Below are 23,594 nucleotides of genomic sequence, written 5' to 3' on the forward strand. Positions count from 1 at the left end.
CAGCACCGTCTCTTCTTCAAGATCTGCAACTTGAACCTTGAGCTTGGAGTTCTCAGTTAAAAGATCAGCTACCTTAATGTCAAGCTCAATGTTCTTTTGATTAAGTACACTAATCTCCTTTTGAAGACCAAGAAGAGTAGGATTATGTTCTCCTGAGATGCCTTCTCCAATAGAAATTCCCTTTCCTCGGGAGGTAGGCATTGAGCTTTGTCCGTGCGCCAAATACATGGCAAGCCTCTCAGAAGCAAGGTCATGATCAGGCCTGGTAGGAGAGAACTCAGCAGGATTTGAGGAACCACCAGCTTCATAAGTGGTGCTAGGTTCTTCATTGAAAGGTTATGATGAAACAATAGGAGGAGTGGTTGTTGGTGTAATTAGCAGGCCTTGTGATAAATCAGAATCCAGAATTCCATGACTAGGATCACGTTCTTCTTCTCTTTGAAGGAGGTTGTAAGGTATTGATTGTTGCATCATCACTGTAAAGTGGTTCAGTGGTAGGTGAAACAGTATCAAGGGGAGGATTCCCTGACACTGTCACTATAGGAGTTGTCGTATCAACCACTTGATCGGTAGTAACAGGTGCTGACTCGAAAACGTCATCAGAGTCCCTTATCTCCGTTGATGGATGAGCAACATCACTGATATTGTCAAGTAGTGTGTTGAGATTGAAATTTGACAAAAAGTCTTTGTTACTTCCAAAGTTATTCCGAATCTCATCTTTATCAAAGCCTGTCATATCAAGGTCTGCATACTGATCAGTGTCGCATTCTTAGAAGATCCTTCATTGTAGTCACTTTTGACTTGGATTGATTGCAGGTCATGCTCCTCAGCTACAGAAACATTGGGAGTAACTGTCTCTTCTCCTTCCTGGTCTGACACAGTGATCACATCTCTTTCCGAGATCACCTTTTCTGATAAAGTAGGCTCAGAGGATATTTTGTCAAAGGATCCATGAGACTCAGATGCCTCATTTGGCTCAGCAAATCTTCTGAATTTTACAAGCGAATATAGTCCTTGAAAGACGACTTTTCCCTTGCGATTTTGCTTGATGAGCCCAACAGTGTGACAGCCTAAGGACTTCATATCAAGTGTATCTCCCTCCTTGACCATATCAGGAAATTGTCTGTTGATGAATAGCTGAATGAACCATGGATACATCAAGAAGGTATCCCGTGTGATAGCATTGATGTTGACCACAAACTCGTCCAGGATAAACCTCAAAAAGTTGAAGCCAATCCCTACAGCAAGAGAAACAATAGCTCCAGTGTTTCTTAGAGATATTTCATCCACACCAGACCTCCTGCCGGAGATGCAGCTCACGAACACATGAGCTAGGAATCACCAGTAAGGTAGCAGAAGCTTCTTCACTGTAGGAGGAGAGTCGCCTTTGTACCCCATCTTCTTCAAAATTTTCAAAATTTTCTGAGCGTCTTCAGTCTCGATCTCAGTGAGAAAACTAGGTAAGCCATTGATCAGCAACGTTTCTCTAATGAACTGCTCAGTGATGATAACCTTGCATCCATTAACAATTGCATCCACAATCACTGCTCCATCTTCATCTCTTTTCATCTTAGCAGTCTGCCAGAACTCCCTTATGATGTTCTGATAGACCACAGTGTTCATGGTGATGGCGGAGGCCAGGCAGCATTCTTTCAGTCTGTGAATCATTGACCTGAATTCTCCATGTGTCACTGGAGGATCTACCAATACAATCGCCAGATTGTGCATGTCAGTAAATTTTAAGCTTGCCATTTGATCTGCACTAAAACATACCAATTACTAAAAGAAAGATATTTGAGCAAATAATATTTCAATCGATTTAAATTAAGCCCAAAAATTGATTATGTTTGTCCAAATTTTGAGTCTGGAGTTTACGACCGTAAACCCGTGGCCATAATCTCAGGGCTGCAAACGGTGTTTACGGCCATAAGCTCCGACAGACCCATTTTCATCAATTTTAGGTTCAAAACTCAACGATTTCGTGAAGCAAATACATATCCATGGTCGGAATCTTACTAGCTTTGAGATGATCGGAGCAATTTCACAGAAAAAACGAAAAAAATTTCAGAAGATGAGAGAGGAAGGGAGAGAATATCGTCAACGTAGATTTGAACCAGAATCTGATCATTACCAACATGCTTGATAAACAATGTTTGATCGATAGTGCCACGAGAGTATCCATGCTCGAGCAAATGCTTTGTAAGGGTCGCATACCATGCTCGAGGAGCTTGATGTAACCCATACAATGCCTTGTCCAACTTGTATACATGATTAGGAAACTTCGAGTCAACGAACCCAGGGGTCTGATCAACTTAGATTTCTTCCTTCACCTTGCCATACGAGAAGGCTGTCTTGATGTCCATTTGATAAACCATGAAGTTCATGTAGGATGCCTATGCAAGGAAGATACAAATAGCCTCCAAGCGAGCTACTGGAGCATAAACCTTAGTATAATTAAGACCCTCGACTTGTCAAAACCCGCGAACCACCAATCTAGATTTATTTCGCACTATACCCCTGAATCATCCTACTTGTTTCGATAGACCCAGCGTGTGTCAAGAGACTTTTTGCCCTTTGGTAACTCAACCAATTTCCAAACCCCGAGCATTTCAAACTGATTCAACTCTTCATGCATAGCATCTACCTAACTGGGCTCATTCAGAGCCATTTCAACATTCTTGGGCTCTATTTGAGAGATAAAGCAAGAATAGAGACATGTACTCACATCTCCACTCTGACTTCTGGTTTTAACTCCATCACCCAGCTGACCAATGATGTTCTCGATCGGATGATCACATTGAATTCTTGATGGTATCTCCTGGCTGATATCATTAAGCGAGACAGGAAGATTGTGAATGTTGACACCTCTTTCATTTGCTGATTGTTCCACACCAGATGACTCTGCTACAAACACATTAGAAATGTCTTCAGGAAAGAGTAGTTCCATAAAAGTTGAAGTCACAGCGGAAGCATCTCTAGACATGAACTCTCTTTCAATAGGAGTGAGCGGTGTAGCCTCAACACCAGGAGTATCATTCTAAACTGGAGATTTTGGACTATCAGGTGGTACAAATCACTCCCCCTTAGGTGAAGCAGAGGACTCCCCCTCAGATGGTGAAGAGGATACCGTTGGGGGTGTATAGACAACTTCTTCGTCTTCGTATTCAGATACAATCTTCGAACCAGAGAAAGACCCTGATGAACTATCTGAATACACATTTATAGACTTGAAAAGCGATGTGAAATCAAATAACCAATTCGGACCCACTCAAGCATCCATTTCATTCTCCTCCAATCAGCGCACGTCATAGGATTCCATAATTTGTTTCGTCTTCTTATTGTAGACCCTATATGCGATGCGTGCAACATACCCTACGAAGTAACAATCAATGGATTTGGCATTAAACTTTTGGTTGGACTCTAGGTGAAGAAGGGTGCAAGGGCAGCCAAATAACGAAAATGACGTACTGATGGCTTGTGGCCATATAGAATATCATACGTTGTCTTCATCTGAGCTTTGTTGATCCACACATGATTCTGAACGTAGCAAGCAGTGTTAATCGCCTCGGCCCAAAAGAAAACCAGTAACTTGGAGTCACACAACATCGTCCTTGCAGCGTCTTTTAAAGTTCTATTTCTCCTTTCAGCAACACCATTTTGTTAAGGTGTGTGAGCGGAGCTATATTGACGCATAATCCCCTTTTCTACGCAAAAATTATCTAGAATAGAATTCTTGAACTCTGTTCCGTTGTCGATATGAAGCGCCTTCACCCGATTATTGGTTTGGTTCTCAATCAGCACTATGAACTTCTTTATCAGATCTGCAACCCCAACTTTGTTGGATAAGAAGAAGACCCATGTAAAACGAGAGAAATCATCAATCACAACCAGACAGTACGAACTTATGTTGATGCTTAGGACGTTGACTGGACTGAACAAGTCCATATGTAATAATTGGAGCACTTGAGTGATTGAGTTAACATGTTTTGGCAGGTGTGGTTTTCTATGATGTTTACGCTAGGCACATGACACACACTTCTCAAATGTTATAAAATCTCAGACAGGTAAACCACAAACCATCTCATTCTTTGCAAGACAGTTTAGGTTTTTTGCGTTAGCATGACCGAGTCTTCGGTGCCACAACATTGCATTTTTTTCTGAGACCTTTTGAAAGACCCTAACTTTCGTATTTATGAAAGAACCAAACTTTCATACTCGACAATATAGTTACTCCAAAACATGCTACTTGCATATTCATAAAAACAATATTTTACATTGATAAAGAGATTAAAAACTACTGGATACAAACCGACTATTTTAAAGTGTTATATATATTACATAACTTCCCAGGATTCTATAGTTTTATACATATGGGAGTGCAAAATACAATAGTTTCAAACTATTCATAAGCTTCCATCGATACAATAGTTTCAAACTATTCAAAAATCTTCTACCAGTATATAACTATACTGGATGTTTATCTCCTGCAATTTGTTAAACATCGAGAGGGTAAGCGGACACGCTTAGTGAGTTCAATAATAGATACAATATAACGTTATGCCATATATATACTTTAATAGGGCAGAAGCAAAGAGGAACAAGGAACAACAAGGGCATATGTGAATCATGTGACAAACATTCCATATCGATCATTGATTTGATTTAAAGATATACAATCAATGAGACATAACAATTTCCGTGCTTGATATACATCAATAAAGCTTTGACCCAAACGGCACAGAAGATATACAACTTCGGATTAACATTTCGGTAGATTTCAGGCTTATAGCCCTATCTAACCTTCTGCCACTACCATAGAATAGAATTCATTCTCTTACGGAGACATGTTCCACATGGCCAGAGGCTACATACCAGTACCAACGTGAATCTAAGTCCTTTCACTGATCACATGGTCAAAGGTATTTCTTTGCTATTAAAAATAGCAATTAAAAATAACCCGGGAAAATAACCCGGAATAATAACACTAAAAAGCACGTAGCACATATAACACATAACGTACAATTATTTGTATATATTAAACTCACCGTGAAATAACCGGGGGCTAAAATATTAATTTGGGCAGTACTTCGGCTCTAAATATGACTTTCGTTGTTGAAAACCAGGATCTGCGAAGGTAGAGCTTCGAAACCGAAAAGATAAATTTTTCGGGATTCTCGGGAGTCTCGGGGCGTGTTTCGGACTTTAGAATCAGTACCGGGGCTTTGGGGGATGTCGGGATCGTAAAAATATTGAAAAAGGGGGTGAAAATGCCAAATTTCTAAAACTAGCCGAGAGGGCTCGCACCCCTTATATAGGGCTGAGCTTCGGATCCGAAGCGAAGGGAAGGAGACAGGCGGCTGCGAGGTTCGGACCAGATGGCAGCTTCGCAGGGCTCCAGCGAGGCTCGGATGCGAGGAGTCATCAGCTTCAGGCGCGTCATCGGCTGGGTCTTCGGCTCGGTCTTCGGCTCGGACAGCAGGTGGCTCGCAGGTGGGTTGCGCATGCGAGGGTGATCAATGCGAGGCGCGTCGGATAGCCATTGGACCGCACCCTCAGTCGAATCAGCATGCGACACGCGAGTAGGGCACGAGGCAGGCATGCGAGTACCACGTGACGACTTCGGACTCCTGTGCGACACGCATCGCTTCTCGGGCATTGCCACACAGCAGCTTCGGATACGTGGCCAACTCCGAGCGAGGGTGACGTGGCATTTCACTATTCATGCGAATTTTCTTGAAAAATGTGAAAAAAACTTCTAAAATCCATAACTTTCGCATACGAGCTCCGTTTTTTACGTTCTTTATATGCACGCGAAGCTAGAATTATGCTCTACAACTTTCGTTTAGACTTCGTCGGCTAATTTTGAATTTAATTTTAATATTATTATTTTTAACAGACCGGGACAGGAAAATCCGTTAAAAATTCATAACTTCATCATCCGACGTCCGTTTTCGTCAGACTTTTTACCGTTGCACTACTAATGACGAGACCTTCAATCCTCGTTTAGGTTGTGTCGGTTAAAAATCACTGGATCTAAAATTCGAGTTTTTAGCTGTCTACTGCTAAGCTGAAACTTCGAAAAATCATAACTTCCTCATACGAAGTCAGATTCAAACGGTCTTTATATGAAAGTTGATTATTTTCACGAGTTCTACAACTTTCATTTACATCACTAAGGCTAAAAACTAGTTTATCGAAAACTAAATTTTTACGCGACAAGGTATTTTCCGGATTTATCACGGAACTTCGTTTGGTCATAACTTCTTCGTTATAACTCGGATTTCGATGAGGTTTTTGCCTAAATGTTTCTAACGAGATTATCTATAACTTTCAATAATAAAATTTTACTTATTCCAGATTTTATATTTTCGCTATATTTCACTATTTGGCTTTTAATTGGAATCTCATAAGACTTTCAATACTTTCTGAATGATTCTAAGCATAGTTTTACTTCAATTCTAGTAAAAACTATCTGTTAGAACTCAGCATTCAAATTCACATAATATTTCATAATATTATTTACTTAAAACACGATTTCAAAACGTGTATGTTACACCTTTGGAAAGAGGTAAGTAACTTGTTCGGGAAGGTTGCTATTCATTTCAATAATGTAAGCATTTCCATCCCTCTTAGATTTGACAAGAATCCATTCTTCCGGGATGACAATGCCTGGCTTGAGAATCATACATTCCTTGTCAATGAAATGTGTAGAATAGCCTTTGTTGCATATCTGAGACACAATCAACAAACTATGCTTGAACTTGGGAGCAAAGTTAACATTCTCGAAACTTAACACTCCATTTCTAACGGTTCCTCTCTGAGTGATCTTGCTACCTTCTCCACCCACAAAGGAAACGTATCCCCCATTAAAAGATTGAATGTTGTTAAGTTGGGAGATATCTCCTATCATATGCCGGGAGCAACCGCTGTCGACGAACCAAGGTCTGACGAAATTCTCCCGCAACTGTCCCTGTAAAATATGTGGGATCATTCAGATTTAGGAACCCAAGTCATCACTTTCCCGGGTTGACCCTTCACTTTTTCAGATTTATCTTTACTTTCTAACTTTTCAGAGGATGTTGATGATAGATTGGAGTTTATTTTGGGCAACCATTGGTAATTAGGTTTCCTAACAGTCACCAATGGTTTTGAAATAGGTTTCTTATCAGTTTGCATTGAGCACTTAGATTTTCTACCAGAAGTGGTTGAAGACCCAAAGCTGCTCCTTGACGAAACCGATCTTGGCGGAGCCGTGTTCGGTTTTGACAAACTGTTTGGGACTTTGTTACGAAAAACCTTTTTATTATTTTGAAAAACTGCCCTTTTTCTACTACAATCATCTTTCCAGTCATCATTCCGAGAACGAGCTCTAGAGGTCTTTCTAGTAAAAGACCTTCCTCTAAATTTGTTCTCTCCTCTTTGTGACGTATAATGTAGAAACAATCTATTTAGACAATTCCTAGCTATTTGACCACCAAGAGATGGAGTGACTTGTGGAAATGGTGGGTTTTTATTAGCATCATTACAAGCATCAGAATTATCAAACATCTCATCAAACACTTCAAAACAATTCAAAGCAGTATCAACAGTTGCAGAAAAATCACAGTTGCAGAAAAATCACAAAAAACATTGTCACTTTTAACATCATAAAAAATAAAGTCTTTATTTAAAACTAAAACTTCAAGTTCAGACTCAGTTTTATTTTTAGAAACAGATCCTTCAACTTCGTGCTCTGACTAAGTTAAGGATTGATCTGCAAGTGAAGTAGAAACGTTAGTATTTTCAACATTAATAACTCCTCCTGAAGCAAAACATGTTGGATTGCCATAAACCATGAAAGATTCATTGGCAATCTCCTCATCAGAGACAGGGCGATACTGATAATTGTGATTGAAAGGAGGAGGCACTTTATCGTATCCCAAACCCTTTTTCTGGTTTTGTTTAAACTGCAGGCAATGGCCAATCATGTTGGCAACTACCTCACTTGATACGTCATATTTTTTAAAATCAAAGTTTGATGTATCAAATTTATTCTTTAATGTATCAAGCTCAACAATTAACTCAGCATTTTGTCTCTTGATATAATCATAGTTTTCACATTTATTACTATAGTCTTCCTGAAGTCTCCTAAAGTCCTTTATTTTTGTCTCTAATTGGGCCTTTAAGGGTTTTTGTCCTTTTCTAAGCTGATAGCCCTCATATCTAAGGTCTTCTACTTCTTTACGTAATGATTCTATTTCCTCACGAAGAATTTTAACATAATCAATACAAGCTTGAGAGTAAGAAGGCAAACTTACCTCATTTTTCTTCGGTTCAGAAGTAGAAGATACCATCAACGCAAACTGAAGCTCTATCATCTTTTCTTCAGCTGCAACACTCTCCACGGAGGCTTCATCTTTAACTTGGGCCAGGTGAGGAAAATGACCCGACTCGTGATAGCCTTCTCATTGTTGACCTGAGCACCTCCCTGATTGTTTCCCACTGAAACCATTGTCTGATCATTGTTTAATCTTCTATCCGGCTTCAGGCACTCACGAGGAAAATGACCCGACTCGTGATAGTTGAAACAACGCAGCTTCCTTTTGCTAAACCTTACCTTTTTATCAGCACTCATCCCCCAGTTATTCTTCCCTGTCTTCTTCGCAAACTGCTTCGCCCTGAAAACTTCCATGGCCATTTGCCATGTAATATCCATTTTCTTGCACATCTTCTGGATGAATCTGATCCAGATCAGCAAATGACAATTGTGGTGTAAGATCTCTAGCTACAAGAGCATTGTAGTAGTTAACAAGTCTTGTGGCGAGAGCAAGATTTTCATTACACTCTTTAGCCTTTGAGGAAGAAGCCACATTTGAGGAAGGAGCAACTTCAGAAGCAACAAATGATTGGTTTTGAGAAAAAGGCATGGACGATGTAGCAGGAAGTGAAGTAGTTGATGAAGTGGAAAAGGATTGAGTCTGAGCTTGTTGAGTAGCTAAAGGTTGACCTGGAGAGGGAAAGGTGAGAGTTGAAAGAGCATTGTTAGATTAAATCCCAAGGTTTGTAGTTGAATATGAATTCACATGATTTATCTCCCGCTGTTTATCATCAATATCACAAGCCTTGATGATCGCCATCATTTCAGCAAGAGTAAGGCGATTCATATCCTTGGTCTTCTTAATGATAGCCACATTCATGTCCCATGACTTTGGGAGAGCATTCAGTAGCTTTTTATTTATTACATACTTTGTCAAGAAGATCCCAACTATAGTCATCTCAGTGGTGAGAGTTGTGAATCGCTACAGTTGTGCTTTCAGGGTTTCGCCAGGAATGTAGTTGAACATGTTAATCCTTTGTCGCAGCATATCCTGAAGGCTTTCCTTCATGTCCTCATTACCTTCATATACCTCAATGAAAGCTTCCCACAAAGCTTTTGTTGAAGTATACTCTCTGAAACCTTGAGCTATATCAGGAGATAGAGCCATGGTTAGAGTGCCCAAAGCACTTTCCTGTTCTTCCACTTTCTCAAAATCTTCATCTGTGTAATTTTCAACAGCTTTGTCAACTACTTGCCCTGCAACAGTTGTGGTTATTTTGACGGGATTTTTGATGATGCTTCTCCAAGTCTTGAAGTCCTTCATTTTAATGTACTTTTCTATCCGGTATTTCCATTTAGGAAAACCATCTGCAGACAGTAGTCTTGGAACGCATGTAGGGATGCCCATGACAAAATCCAGCTCATGATGATGTGTTTGACTTTGAGAATCCATTTATTCTAATTTCAAAACTTAAAGATTAAAAAAAATAAAAATTGTCAAAATTGAGTTTACGGTTAGTAGTTTATGGCCGTAAACTGTGTTTACGGTCGGGTGTTTACAGTCAAGAAGTTATGGTTATTTAAGATGCACTGATTACGGTTTAAGAACACAATTTACGCCTCTTGATTGTGCTTGAGTTTACGGCCGTAAACAGGGTTTACGGTCGTAATCTTTTGGCAGTAAACTCCTAAAAATCTTAGTAAACGCAAGTTTGATGCAGATTTCACCCCCTTTGCTATGAAAACACCAAACCCTAATCTCGAACACTAAAGAATATGAGTTTAAACGGCTGAAAACTCGATTGAATGATACTCTGACACCAGTTCTGCTCTGATAACAATTGTAAAGTCCTAAAAATGGATCTTTACCAATGATCAAGCAATCAGACAATCAAATAGAATGAGACACAAGGTAGAAACAGAATTGAAACAAGCTTGCACACGCTTATATTGCATAAAACGTCTGGTACATCTTGCTCTTGTGACCATGAACTATTGTTGCATCAACAACCAATAATGACCTGCATAACCCCTATATATAGTGGACTTGGGCCAGACACTGGGTTTACGGCTGTAAACAGGCTTACGGCTGTAAACTCACTTCTTGGCCGTAAACTAACAAACAACTTACCAAAACTGCACAAAGACTCAAAAGAACTTATTACAATGAAAGCCTAGACCAAACCATTAACTAGATCCTTCACTTGGTATACACAAGTCATGTATAATTAAGATTGAGAAGACAGTCGACTGAGTGATTCTACCCTAAATCCAAAACCAGACAAGGAACAGCAAAATAGAGCGGAATAATGCACTCTAACCCTATTAAATCTTAATTATATATGACCCTAATGCATACCCTCAGCCATCACAGCTTACCTGCAAGGATCTTTAGTTTTTTCTAATATACAAATGATGTGTTTTGTTTGGACAAGAGAGTAATTTATTTATTAAAAGTTTAAGCATTAAATATTTTTATTGGGAAAACGTATCGCTGTTCACGGGTGGCTCCAGGGTAGTTTCTCCTATGGTGATCATCAGTATTCTTCCATCTTCGCCAGAGTTCCTTGTTATTGGACAATCCCTCTGCAAGTGTCCAATTTCGCCACACCTGTAAAAGGCTTGGCTTACACCAATGCCGGGGACCTAAGAGATTGGTCATGCCGGTGACCTACACAAACGAGTAGTGTGTCCTATCTGGTTGCAGTTTTTGCAATGCATCTTCCGGCAAGCTCCTGTATGATGAAAGTTACATTTGTTACATTTCGGAAGGTTTCCAACATATTGACTAGCGGGGGTTGTAGTGGCAGCATGAACAACAATTATTTGTTGTCTTTTCGAAGTCTCTTTGTGAGAACAATATCGACGCGCAGGGACAAGGTTTGAGAACTCAAACCTTGAGTTAATGCTTAAGATCAATGTCTGCTTGCTAATAATAGTTCAAGTCTAGACTGGCAAGCCCAGTCAAGTCTTAGATAGAATATTCGACAAATGATCAAAAAATAAATGAAGAATGAGAGTATAAATGATCAAAGTAAAGATAATAAATGAGGAACAAGATGAATGTTTTAATGAACTTAATAAAGATGCCAAAAGTGAATGAAAGATCTGGTGTTGACTTTTATTGAATGTTCCTTTATATAGGAGTGAATGTTACAGCGAATTAACCCAATTGTTTACATAAGACCAGACAAAAGAGATGAATCTGACATTCTGATTCTCCAAATACGACCATAGACTAAGTCCTATGAAATGTTACATCAATAACAAGACAAAAGTAACAAATGAACAAGAGACAAAACATAGATGTTCCAGATCAGCATGCATTCCGGACATCAGGATCAGTTCTGGAATGCCTTCATTCTTCTCATCTTCTAACTTAGTCCGGACAGGTTCCGGACCACTCTTGACTTTTGAAGTCACACTCTTCAGAATAAGGACTTAGGATTTCTAGAGGTTCACTTTCAGGTTCCAACAATCTCCCCTTAAGTGAACTTAGCAATCCAGCAAGCTTAGTTCATTACTTACTTGATGAAGGTGTAGGCTCTGAACAACCATTCTCATATTGCAATGTACCATGCCAGTTGACTTACAAACTTTGCCTTGATCTGTTCCGGAGCATCAAACTTGGACGCCCAGGATATGAACTTCTTCAGGGCCTTCGTCGGAACTAGATGTTTGTCAAGGACTTGGAAGCAGTCTACTTTTGTTTGTTTTTCTAGTGTTGTAGACAAACCCTAGAACCGGTTCATCAATGGGGCCATCAGCTATAACTTCGGCTTCCGGAAGAACGAAGTCGATCTTTGCAACGAAATGTTATGTTCCGTAGAGGTGTGCAAGCTCGTAGTCACATCGGCAGAACTCAGCAACATCATATTTGAGAAAGCTGAGAGTTACGTGGTAAGCACCCATACTGATGTCATCCTTCTGATTTTCTCTGAAGTAAGCATCTAAGGTAAGAATGTCGTTCGGATTCATTAAAGGAAAATCTGCATTAGTAATGGTACGGGGAGTTGGCTTGTTCCGGAGGAGGTGGAAGTGGAATAAGGGACAGTTCAGCTCAAATGTTACTAGTATCTTTCTTCCGAAGCCTTGAACTTTAGTGATCCTCTTCCTTGTCCACACTTCCTTGAAGGGTTGAGCGTTCTTCGCATAGAAAGTTTTGAGCCTTTCTCGCTTTGTCCGGATGATCACTTCCGGATTGTCAGTTGGGTGAAGAGGCGAAAATTTGGTGTAGAATTTGTTGTAAGGAGAGAGAGGAAGATCTAGCTGATCAACATCATTTGAGGGAAGTTCATAATAGAGGCACGAAACGATTTCCTGAGCCTTGAAGTTACCTTCATGGCAGAGAGGAGAGATGACACGCATTGGATCAAGATTGTCTTTCAGAGCTTGGATCCAGATGCTGTCCTTTAGTGCCTGATTTGTTTCCTCCTGAGACCATCCATGTTTTTGCTTGGGAGGAGGTTCGGAGTGAAGGATTTGTTGTTCAGTGGTCAAAGGCTTCTTCCCTTTGTCTCTTTAAATGGCATTGATGACCAGCTTCTTGTTTTCGTCGATTGTAAATTTCGGAATGGGATTTGGAAGTGGGTCTTCCGGAACATCATCAGGGATCCGGAGGGGAGAGCCTTAGTCAATTGGAGCTACTTTGGGTTCCGGAATGAGAGGCTGAACTGAAGGAGTGGGTCGGAAGGCTTGAGCAGTGAGGTCGGATTTTTCCTTAGCCATTTTGACAGCCATTTCAAAGGCGTCCGGAAAAGAGGATGGCCAGGAGACTGTGGACCATATTCTCTTTTGTTCTTCAGTCATCTCCTTCGGAATGGTCAAATTTGTATCTTGAAGACCAACAACTCCTTTGGGAGCTTTATCCGGAACATATATATATATATATATATATATATATATATATATATATATATATATATGTTCATTTTCCTATCCTTCTCCTTCAATGATCCCTAGAACCCCGGAGACGATTTGAACATCTTCGTCAGAATCCAGATCTTCATCCCGGAGTACAAATTCTGAGGCAGGCTTCCATGGTTTGCACGGACCTTCTCCCCCTTTTGCATCGGTGAATTTCGGAACCGGTGCCGTAAGGATTCTTTCAGATCATCAAATTTGGAGAAGACTTTCTGAAGGCCTGTGGTATGTTGCAGAGAGAGAGAGAGAGTATCATAGGCTTCGACAGTGCTTGAGCAGAGAGATGTTTGAACGTGCTGTTGAGGATGGTAATCATCTCATCAAACTTCCTGTTCAGTACATCAACAATGTTCCAAGTCGAGCGAAGAAGTTTGATGAGGACTTGGTGAATGATCATGTTCATCTCATCCTTCTTCTGGATCTCCTTCTACAGTCATTGAATCTGCATTTCATGACGAACGTGGGCCTGCTAAATTAGGTCACTGGTTGCAGAAAACAGATCATCATGAACCTTGAGCATGGAAGTGATGGTGTTGAGATAATGATCCACCAAGATTTCGTATTTGGTGTCAACTTCATGGATTGTGCGCTTGAGCCTGAGGGAGATCAGTTGATCGAGTTGAGCTTCCCGTTCTGAAGAAGACGGTTCAGACTGCTGGGAAAGCGACTGGAGAATGGCATCAAGTTTGGCATCAAGTCTGGAGACTTTTTGATCCAGTTTAGTGTTCAGCTTTGTGACGGATGTCTCCACAGATGACACTTTCTTCATGGTGTCAGATACATTGGTGTGAATTTGCAGTTGAGAAAAAGGGTCCACATAATCACCCGCAGATGATTCAGAATCGGAATCAGAGTGTTGCGGAGGAGATTGATTGAATGAAGGATTGATGGAAGAACCCGGTTTGGTTGCAGCATCATCTTCTTGAAGTTTGGAGTTTGAACTGCCATCCGGAGTGGTAGATGATGAGGATCTGAAGTCATAAGAAGAATTGGATGTGAATTTCTTTGATTAATAGTGAACTGAAGTCATAAGATGAGTGTCCGGAAGAGTTTTGCATCTTCATCCAGCATGATTTCTTTAGAGATCTATTCTTCCGGATCGGTGTGAAAAACACTTTTATGAGTAGTAAGGGAGGCAATTCCGAAGTGAGCTCATTGATAGCATCGACGTCCGTGGGAGGAACATAGGGAAAGTTCCTTTGGATAGAATTGTTCCTCATGGAAATGTGCATGGACGCCACTTGAGCTCGAATGAGATCTGGACGTTTGGATGCGGCCCTGTTAACATAATCTTCCTAAAGTGGATCATGAGCACCTTGTCGTCCTGTACTCCTTCCGGGTATCAGACCAGTTGAGGCTTCCGAAGTCATAGGGACTACTCCTTCTCTAGAAAGCTTGGGGTCCAGAACAGGGGTTCCGGAGTGTATGCGTCTTGAAGAAATAATGGGATCATCAAAGGTGACTCGTTTGTTTGTTCCATGGGGCTTCAAGGAACTATGTTCAACCCTGGCATCACCCTTTTGGGAGGGTGAAAGTGGATTATATGGAGACTCCCCGTGAGTGTGTGCTTGTGATTTTGAAACATCAAGGGGTGCCTCGGATGAGTGGGCAGGTAGGGTGTGCTGACGTGCAGAATCTGCCAGGATATCATGGGTGCCTTCATGTTGAGAGGAAGTACTGACTTTGGCTTTCTTTTTGGTCTTAGGCTTCGTGAGAGATGCCTTTCGCTTTGCTGGCTTCTTAATTTTGAGTCTGGACTTAGCTGGTTTAGCCTCTTCCAAAGTAGGCTCAACTGAGACATAGGCAGGTTGTGTTGGGTCGAACACAACCGAAGTCTCAAGATGATATTTTAAATAAAGGGATTCGGAAGAAATAAGGGCCAACATATGGTCTAGAAGGCGTCTGAATGGACCAAATGAGGATTGGTCCAGAATCCTATAAGCCTTTACAATTTTAAAAGTAGCACATACCTCCGGACGAATGGTGTTGACCGGAAGCGGTTCCGAAAGCTCCTTGAATACTTGTTGGAGCGTCAGCGTCTAAAACCTAGGGCTTGAAATTTCGTTAGGCTTCCTCTTGGTAGTAAATTTGTAGAAGTATTGCCACAAGACTTCCAGAAGATCAACATCATTCGTGCGTCTAGAGTAGATGTTGAAGACGACATTGAGCCAATCTTTTCTTAAGGTGTCCATCCCTCCATGCTTTCCGGGCAACCCTCTGGTGATGAGGTGCATAAGAACAATCCAAAGTCCGGAAACAACAGACTTCTAGAAATCCTTTTCCTTGTAGTCTTGTGTGTAGCCAATGTAGCTTAGAAACGTCTGAAACTCTTCAAACATTGGTTCAACGACCTCGAAACCCTTGGGATTTGCTTTTACACCAATCGCCTTGAGGAAGGTCAATTTGTAAATAGGAACAGTTTTGTCTCCAACGAATGTGGTCTCCAATGCACCATCGTTTAATCTGATACTGGTGAAAGCTCGGTGAAGATGATGAAGTGGTAGTGGATGATCAGGGATTTTGGTAAGTGGAACGGAGATAGGGTGATTTTCGATGAACTTGATCATCATCCTAATCGAATCATCATAGTCCAGTGGGTTGAGAGAGAACAATTGGGTAGTGTCTCTCAAGAACGGTTCTTGATCAGCTAAGGAGGAGGAACCATTTGAGCCTTTGGAAGACTTCTTCTTTGCAATGGACTTCTTTAGGATTTGAGCAGTTGGTGTGGGTTCTTGAGAAGACGCCAATGTTGTAGGTTATGATTCCTTAAAGAACACGAAGAACAGTTGAGAGAATTTGGCGATTGAGGGTTTTAGGAGCGTAAAGAGGTAAAAGGGGGTTTTGAATGGGTATATATAGGTAAGGTAAATGGGTCAGGTCAGAAAGCTGATGATTACGATCCGAACATAAAGTGGGTCGCATTTAATGAAGGAGAGGTTGATTGGATGTAGGAGGTGAAAGGTTAAGGTTTGTGTGGTTAGAAATAGAAAACAAAACCAGCGATTTGATGGCTACTTTTACGGGGCCGTGCAATCGTTTCACGACAATCAAGGTAAATAGGATAGGATTATCAGAAAAAGTAACCGTTGAGACTGAAAATGTTTCACCTTATTATCCTTTGGTATTCTGGATGAGTTGTTCCGGACTGAGTATGATCCGGAGGGTAAAGAGTTGAATTCCGGAAAATACTTGTTATGAAAAGAGGTCCGGAAAACGAAAATATTTCAGATCGAATTTTGATTCAGGAGAAAAGGGTGAACTCGATTGAACATTTCGGAGATAAGACTGAGCTTAATTTTTGAAAAAAAAATCCGGAATGGTAATTTTGAAGAAATTCCGAAGTAGATTTGAAAATGGTTGTGGAAAAAAATTGTGAGATTTGAGAATTCTGGAGCAAAATTTGTGAAACATTCCAGGTTGAAAATTTAAGAAATCTTCCGGAGTGATTGTGAAATTCCGGAGCACATTTAAACATTTCTGGTATGCATTTGAAAAATCCGGAGAACAGAATGTAATACCTTCTCCGGAGTGGAATTTCGGGATACCTTTATGAAGTACGTTCTGAGATGAGAATCGAATATGGTGACAATGTGGACTTAGAACAACAAACATTCAGAATGAACTATACAACTTAAAAACTCAAGTGAAGGTCAGAAATAAAGACAAGAGAAATGACCCTATGTAGGATCTGCTATCATCATACCCATATTGTTCAGAAAACCATTGAATTTGGTTTCGTCTAATGCCTTAGTAAAGACATTAGCAATCTCTTGAAAGAGTTCAATGTTACCATTAAGTACATGATCTTTTATGAAATGGTACCTTATATCGATGTGTTTGGTCATTGAGTGTTGAATTGGATTGTGAAAAATCGCAATTTCACTTTGAGTGTAACACCTAAATTTTCAAATAATTTTTCACATTTTAAAAACACACTTTCGTTCATAATTGTAATAAAAAAGTATCATTGTACCACATAATCAATTCATAACATCACATCCCAAGATTATAATATGTAAAAGCTCCTCACATAACACAACACTATAAACATAAATGCTTAGTGAGTTCCCCAAAATACCACACACAACACATATTAGCCACTCGAGGCTATAACTCTGTTTGACCCTCTGGTCAATGTGTCTCAGTAGGACCCTCCAGTCCCATAACTCTGTGGGCCCTCTGGCCCTAAGTCTGTGGACCTTCCGGTCCTAACTCTCATAAACTCTATAACATACATAGCATAAATCACATAGAAATCACATCATGCAAAAGCATACAAAATACTCTGTCACATACCTCTAGTTGCCACTTTAGGTAAAGTATAGTGAGAAGACTCACCTCGGGTAACTCGGTAATCTTGAACTTTGTAAAATCTGGTCTAGCCTCCGTCTAATCGTATGAAATAAACACATTAAAGCAATACATCTCTCAAGGCTAGACTATTCCCTCTCTTAGTACTCTCAGAAAGGTAAAAGATCATTTTACCCCTCTCATGGCCCAAAGACCCTAAAGTTGACCAAACCCTAAAAGTCAACAAAATTCAACTCTCTGGGTTATGCTGCACGTACCAAACGTGTACACTGGGCGTACCCGGCGTCCTTACAAAAACGGGGTGCGAGACCCCTTACGTCGCACGTACTAGGATTACGCCCCGCGTACCTCCCAGTTTCAGACTCTAAGCTCTTGAGGTCTTAAACAGTTAAGACCCACGTCCAACTTCTAGATCTCACCATTTCTAAGCCTCTTAATCCATAAAGTTGGTGACTTTAAGCCTATGCATGGCTGGACAAGTCACTAACACCCATAACATTCCATTTCCCAACTCTAGAAAGCTCATAACTCAAGCATGACCTCATAACAACGACCATGATGGAAACTTTATGGATCTATAACACAAATATCACTAAAATGGGACAGATCTATGTCCATGGAGTACATTACACTCATAAAGTCTCCACCTTTGGGACTTTTAACCCTAGAAATGGTCCATGCAACATCAAACCAAATAAAGAGGAAAGTTTTGAACTTTATACATCTAGATGAAGATCCTTTCTCTATAGATCTCAGATTCAAACTTGCACTTCAAGCCCTAGCCTCCACAAGCTCTTCTCCTTCTTCACTAACATACCAAGACACTTTTAGCTCCAAAACACACACACTCAAGCTAAGAACGATGGAAGGCTCTCTCTTAGGGTTTCTCTCTCTGATATGGAGGCTGAGAAATGAGCCTTAGCATCCTTTAAATAGTGCATAGGCCAAACATTTAGGGTTTGCATCTGGACCCGTTACGCCCAGTGTAACCCTGCGTACGCCAAGCATACCCAGGCGAGTCCGCATCCAAATTAAGTGCATGAGTACGCCCAACGTACTCCCCAATACGCCCAGCGTACTCATTTGCTACAAGAACTCTCTCAAGGGACCAATCTTGACAACTTGACAAAATGGAAGGGTTAAATAGCTTTACCTAAAATTTGGTATGTTACAATTCTCCCCCAGTAGAACCAGACTTCGCCCTCGAAGTCTCATGCCGAAAACAACTCCGGATGCTGCTCCCGCATCTTTGACTCCGTCTCCTAAGTCAGCTCGGACCCCTTCCGATGCTGCCACTGGACCTGAACCAGAGGCACCTCCTTGTTCCTCAGAACCTTGACCTTCCGGTCCAAGATCACGATCGATCTCTCAACATAATTCAGCCTTGCATTCACCTGGATATCCTCCAACGGCAACACTGCCGACTCGTCAGCTATACACTTCCTCAGCTGAGACACATGGAAGGTATCATGAATCTGGCTCAACTCCACACGTAGCTCCAATCGATATGCTACCCTGCCCACCCTCGCGATCACCCTGAATGGTCCAATGTATCGGGGCCCCAACTTGCCCCTTTTCCTGAATCAGATCACTCCTTTCCAAGGAGACACTTTCAGGAGTACAAAATCTCCAACCTAAAACTCAAGCTCGGATCGACGCCTATCTGCTAACACTTATGGCGACTCTGGGCCATCAGCAACCTCTGTCTAACCTCACTACTAGAAAAAAGGCCTTTTACGACGCGCAAAATACGACGCTCATTGATCTATGTTACGCAAAGGAGAGTGACATTAGAAAAATGTCATCTCTTCAAAAAATTTAAGGATAGAAGACACGCATTATTGCGCGCCCTTAAATTAGTGTCTAAAAAAAAACACGGAGGGCACCTATAATAAATTGCACGTCGTCTAAGGATGTCGCTTTATAATTTTTAATGGAACGCGCGTTCCATCCTTTAACAGTAGGGGGAAATGAAATTCTGAAAAAATTAAAAATCCCGCCTTCCTTTTTTTTCTCCTTTCCCTCTTGCCCAAATTATGGACGCTCCTTCCTTCCCCCTCCCGACATTGACTGCTGCCTACTTCTTCCCTCACTTCTACCTACTGGAACCACCATATCTCCCACTCGATGTTGAAATTGTTAGAAAAAGCCCTAATTATACTCTCAAGTCTAAATACAGAAAAAATAGAAGATGGTGAGGAAGTAGCAGTAGAGGAAGTGGAGGATGAACAGTCGAAAATGGAAGGAATGGCATCAATAGCGTTGTTACTAGATGGCAGCCATACGGAGGTCAACATTCTTTTCTCCACAAATTTCTGCCCTTGGGTCATCTTTATTTCCCTAATAGCGTGCCCTAAGAATTATAACTATTACTATGGTTTTCAGCCATTTGATGCTTCGTCTCTCCCCCATTCTCCTACACTCCTCCATCTTCTCCGAAGGTTCGCCTTCATGATTCTCTCACCCCCACATTCAAGCGATTCTCTCCAAAAAATACTAGGTAAAACTTAATTTCATGATCTTGTGAACAAGAAAGTCAAGTCGTCGCCGTCTTCTTCTTCTTCTATACCATAGATATCGTTCATAGTCTCTCTCCTAAAACTGATCGACAGCCTCAAATACCTTAGTCTAAGCCAGCTATTCATCCAAATCGCTAGCAAGTGGGTCTTCTCTTTCTCTCTCAAATTATCAGTCAATCGATTTATTGTCACCACCTCCGTATACGCATTGGCTTCCCTTTGTTCCTAATAATCTCTCCAGTCAAATCAGGTACCTATCTCTCTGCTTTCTGAATTCTCCTATATTGGAAATTCATTGATACTTCGATAGCTTTTAAACAAAAAAAACTCAGTTTTTCTCTCAATAATCCCTTGGATTTTTCATTGGTGTTCCCCTTACTGGCTTCGATAACCTCTCTAATTTGTGAGATTTGTTTTTACTTTCTCTCCCCCCTCCCTCTAAGAAGCAAACGCAGCCTCGTCGCCTTTAATCACCCAACGATTGGATTCATATATGAAAACGATTTTATGTGTATGAGTTGTAGCAGCGAGCTATATGGCAACTGTAGAGTCTCTCTTGCTTGGATCTGGAACAAGTCACCCTCCATCCTCTGCCTTCAACCCAAAGGCAAAGGCAGCTGCTGCCTTCCCTGAAACTGCTCCTGGCTTAAACCCAAGGGCAATCATGTCTTTTGCACAAGATCTGGAACAAGTCACCCTCTTCATCCTCATCATTGAAGTTGAATTGATGAAGTATTTTATGAATCAGATGAAACTTAAATCATTTCATGCTACCACTTTTTAACTAATTGCTTCATATCCTTTTATTTTTTCAGATATTGTGAGGGTTTCAAGTATGCTGCCAAATCAAGGGTTTAATGAGCTTGATAGATTGCGCCATGAAGTCCAAGTCCCATGGCATCTTCAAATGTTATGTCAAAAATGTTCTTGGGAGTAGGATTAGTGGCTAAAATGGTCTTCCACCAAAGGTACTTGTGTATTTTAATTTACTCTTTTTCTTATTATGTCTTATTAATCAATAATACTTTGTTTTAAGAGATAAATACAAGTTCATGGTATATATGTATGATCATGTAAGCCTTAATTGCATCTATTGCTGATGTGGCTCATTCTTTTGTTTAATTCATGGTTCAGTAGGTTCCTATCATTTCATCTCACTTTCTGTAATCGCATCCTTTGTTGATGTGGCTCCTTCTTTGTGCTTAGTTGTTGTTATTAGAAGTTGCCACCTCATTCTTAACTACTGTGTTACCTTGTTATTCATGGTTGTTGTCTCTGCATGTTGTCCATTGATGTTGAGTTGTTGACAGAAAAATCTCACAATGTCATTCTGACCTAACACTTATTATATCTAAATTCAAGTTAAGTGCTATTATCAGAAGCCGTCATCCATGAATCCACTCCTCAAGTTTCTTCTTCCAAATGTTTGTGACCTTTTGGCTGTGGCTGCTTTTGTTATTCATCGTTGTTGATTCCCCATGTTGGCCATTTGATCTTAACAACTGAATCTCATATTATCTCGTCTAAGAAATATGGTTCAGGGATAAAATTTGGAATTTAGACACATACGACCTAACCCTTTTTAACAGATTGTAGCTATTTGTCAGTTGTTGAATCATATATGACCTTTCATTTGTTATGTGAAGGCAAAGATTCAGAAGAAAGAGGGGATTCCATGGCATCAACAGATTTTGATCATTGATGGAAAGATCCTCGAGGATGGTAAGACTTTAGCAGATCATCACATCCGAATTGGATCTAGATTGGAGTTGGTTGTGAGTTTGGGAGGACCATAAAGTTGTTGTGTACGATCACCCTATCATGTCCCAAGCCGATGTCTCCTACAGGTATCTACATCGATCATGATTCGTATCTTATTCGATCACTTCTCATTTCAATTGTTCTACACAAATACCTGTGTCGATTGACTTGATTTTCATTTGATCACACATAATTGACTGATCTTTGTGTGTCCGTATTAGTTTACACCAGAGTTTCTTAGGTTTTGTTCATTCATATTACACACTATTAACTTAAGCTCTGTATTTTCCTAAATTCCTATTTATTGACTGAAAATTTAGCTGATTGTCAGTTGTTGAATCATATATGCAAGTTTTTGTTAAGACTTTGACAGGGAAGACAATAAAGTTGGAGGTGGAGAGCTCAAAGAACATTGATACTGTGAAGTCAAAGATTCAGGACATAGAGGGGATTCCACTGCATCAGCAAATGTCTTCTGCCTATTCTTTCCTCTAAATGGAGTACCACCATACAACATCTCATATAATAAAATACATGAAATAAAAAAAAGAATATAATAAAAAATTAGTTAAAGTATTGAAATGGGTAAAAGAAGGTAATTCAAATAAATGGTGTATATTTTAAAGAAAAATTTTAATTCATGAAAATTAATAAGCTTACCCACTGCCCACCAATCAATAGCACTGGAGTGGCCAGCTCCTGTTATGACTTCCTGAAATATCATCATAATTTCAAAGGGTAAAATAAAGAGACCATAAATAAGTGAAATTACGTAAATGCCCTTTGAGTACTTTTCATACCAGAGGTGGTGGTGAGCCCTCCTTTTGTGTTTCCTACCTCTGTTAAAAGTGAATTGAGGCCTGAAATCCAAGTTGCAGCTCAAAATTGTTGGGTTAAGAAGGGTGGTGCATTCACCGGTGAGGTTAGGTATGTTTCAAAGTGTCATTTATCAAATTACCATCCTTTTTTTTTCTAAAACTTTTCAATTTCCTATGTCTGATTTCTTCTTCTTGATTCTTACTAAATACTGAAGTTGGTTTTCTATATTTACAGTGCTGAGATGCTTGCCAATTTGGGTGTCCCTTGGGTCATCCTAGGTCACTCTGAAAGGAGAGCCCTATTGAATGAAACTAATGAGGTACCCTTTTCCTTGTGTAGATTTTACTCAACCTATTCAAATCAATTCACACTTTTCCTTGTGAACATCTTAATCAATGTTGTATGCAAGTTACTGAAAAAGTTTTTTTTTTCTTTTTCTTGTTTCATTCAGTTTGTTGGAGACAAGGTTGCATACGCACTATCTCAAGGTTTGAAGGTTATTGCTTGTGTTGGGGAGACTCTTGAGCAACGAGAAGCTGGAACCACCATGGAAGTCGTTGCTGCACAAACCAAAGCAATTGTTGGTAATTATTTTAAAACTAAACTTGCTTCTACTGTATGTCAAAAATCAAAAATCTTGTTTTATCTTTGATATAATAAGTAACTTGCACACAAAAGTTATGATTTTGGTGTTTAATGCAAGAAATCACAATATGCCTTTTCTATGTGATTCTGATTTTGGTAATTTTTTGTTGCAAGAGGAAAAGAGGAAAAGAAAGCTCAAGCCGAAAGAGATAAGATGCTGCAAATGCAAGTGTTGCATTCTTCATTTCAATTGTTAGTATGAAACACAGAGTAGATGGGCCAATGTAAACTTCTTATCCATATAACATCTGTTTGGAGCATTAGTCTTAAAGAATTATGAAAGGCAAGATGCAACTTTACTTAGTTGGAATTTGATGTAG

At 40.2% G+C, this 23,594-nt stretch overlaps 1 long non-coding RNA gene across 1 annotated transcript; it reads left to right on the forward strand.

Annotated features, from left to right (window-relative positions):
* Positions 1 to 22,618: 22,618 nt before the first annotated feature.
* LOC145058531 (uncharacterized) lies at positions 22,619 to 23,204 on the forward strand. Its single transcript, XR_013686413.1, has 3 exons — positions 22,619 to 22,737; positions 22,864 to 22,948; positions 23,081 to 23,204. It is a non-coding gene; the product is annotated as an uncharacterized LOC145058531 (long non-coding RNA).
* The last annotated feature ends 390 nt before the right edge of the window (positions 23,205 to 23,594 follow it).

The sequence above is a fragment of the Lactuca serriola genome, chromosome 6 (assembly GCF_051521515.1).
Source record: "Lactuca serriola cultivar US96UC23 chromosome 6, Lser_US96UC23_V15, whole genome shotgun sequence".
Classification (NCBI taxonomy): Eukaryota; Viridiplantae; Streptophyta; class Magnoliopsida; order Asterales; family Asteraceae; genus Lactuca; species Lactuca serriola.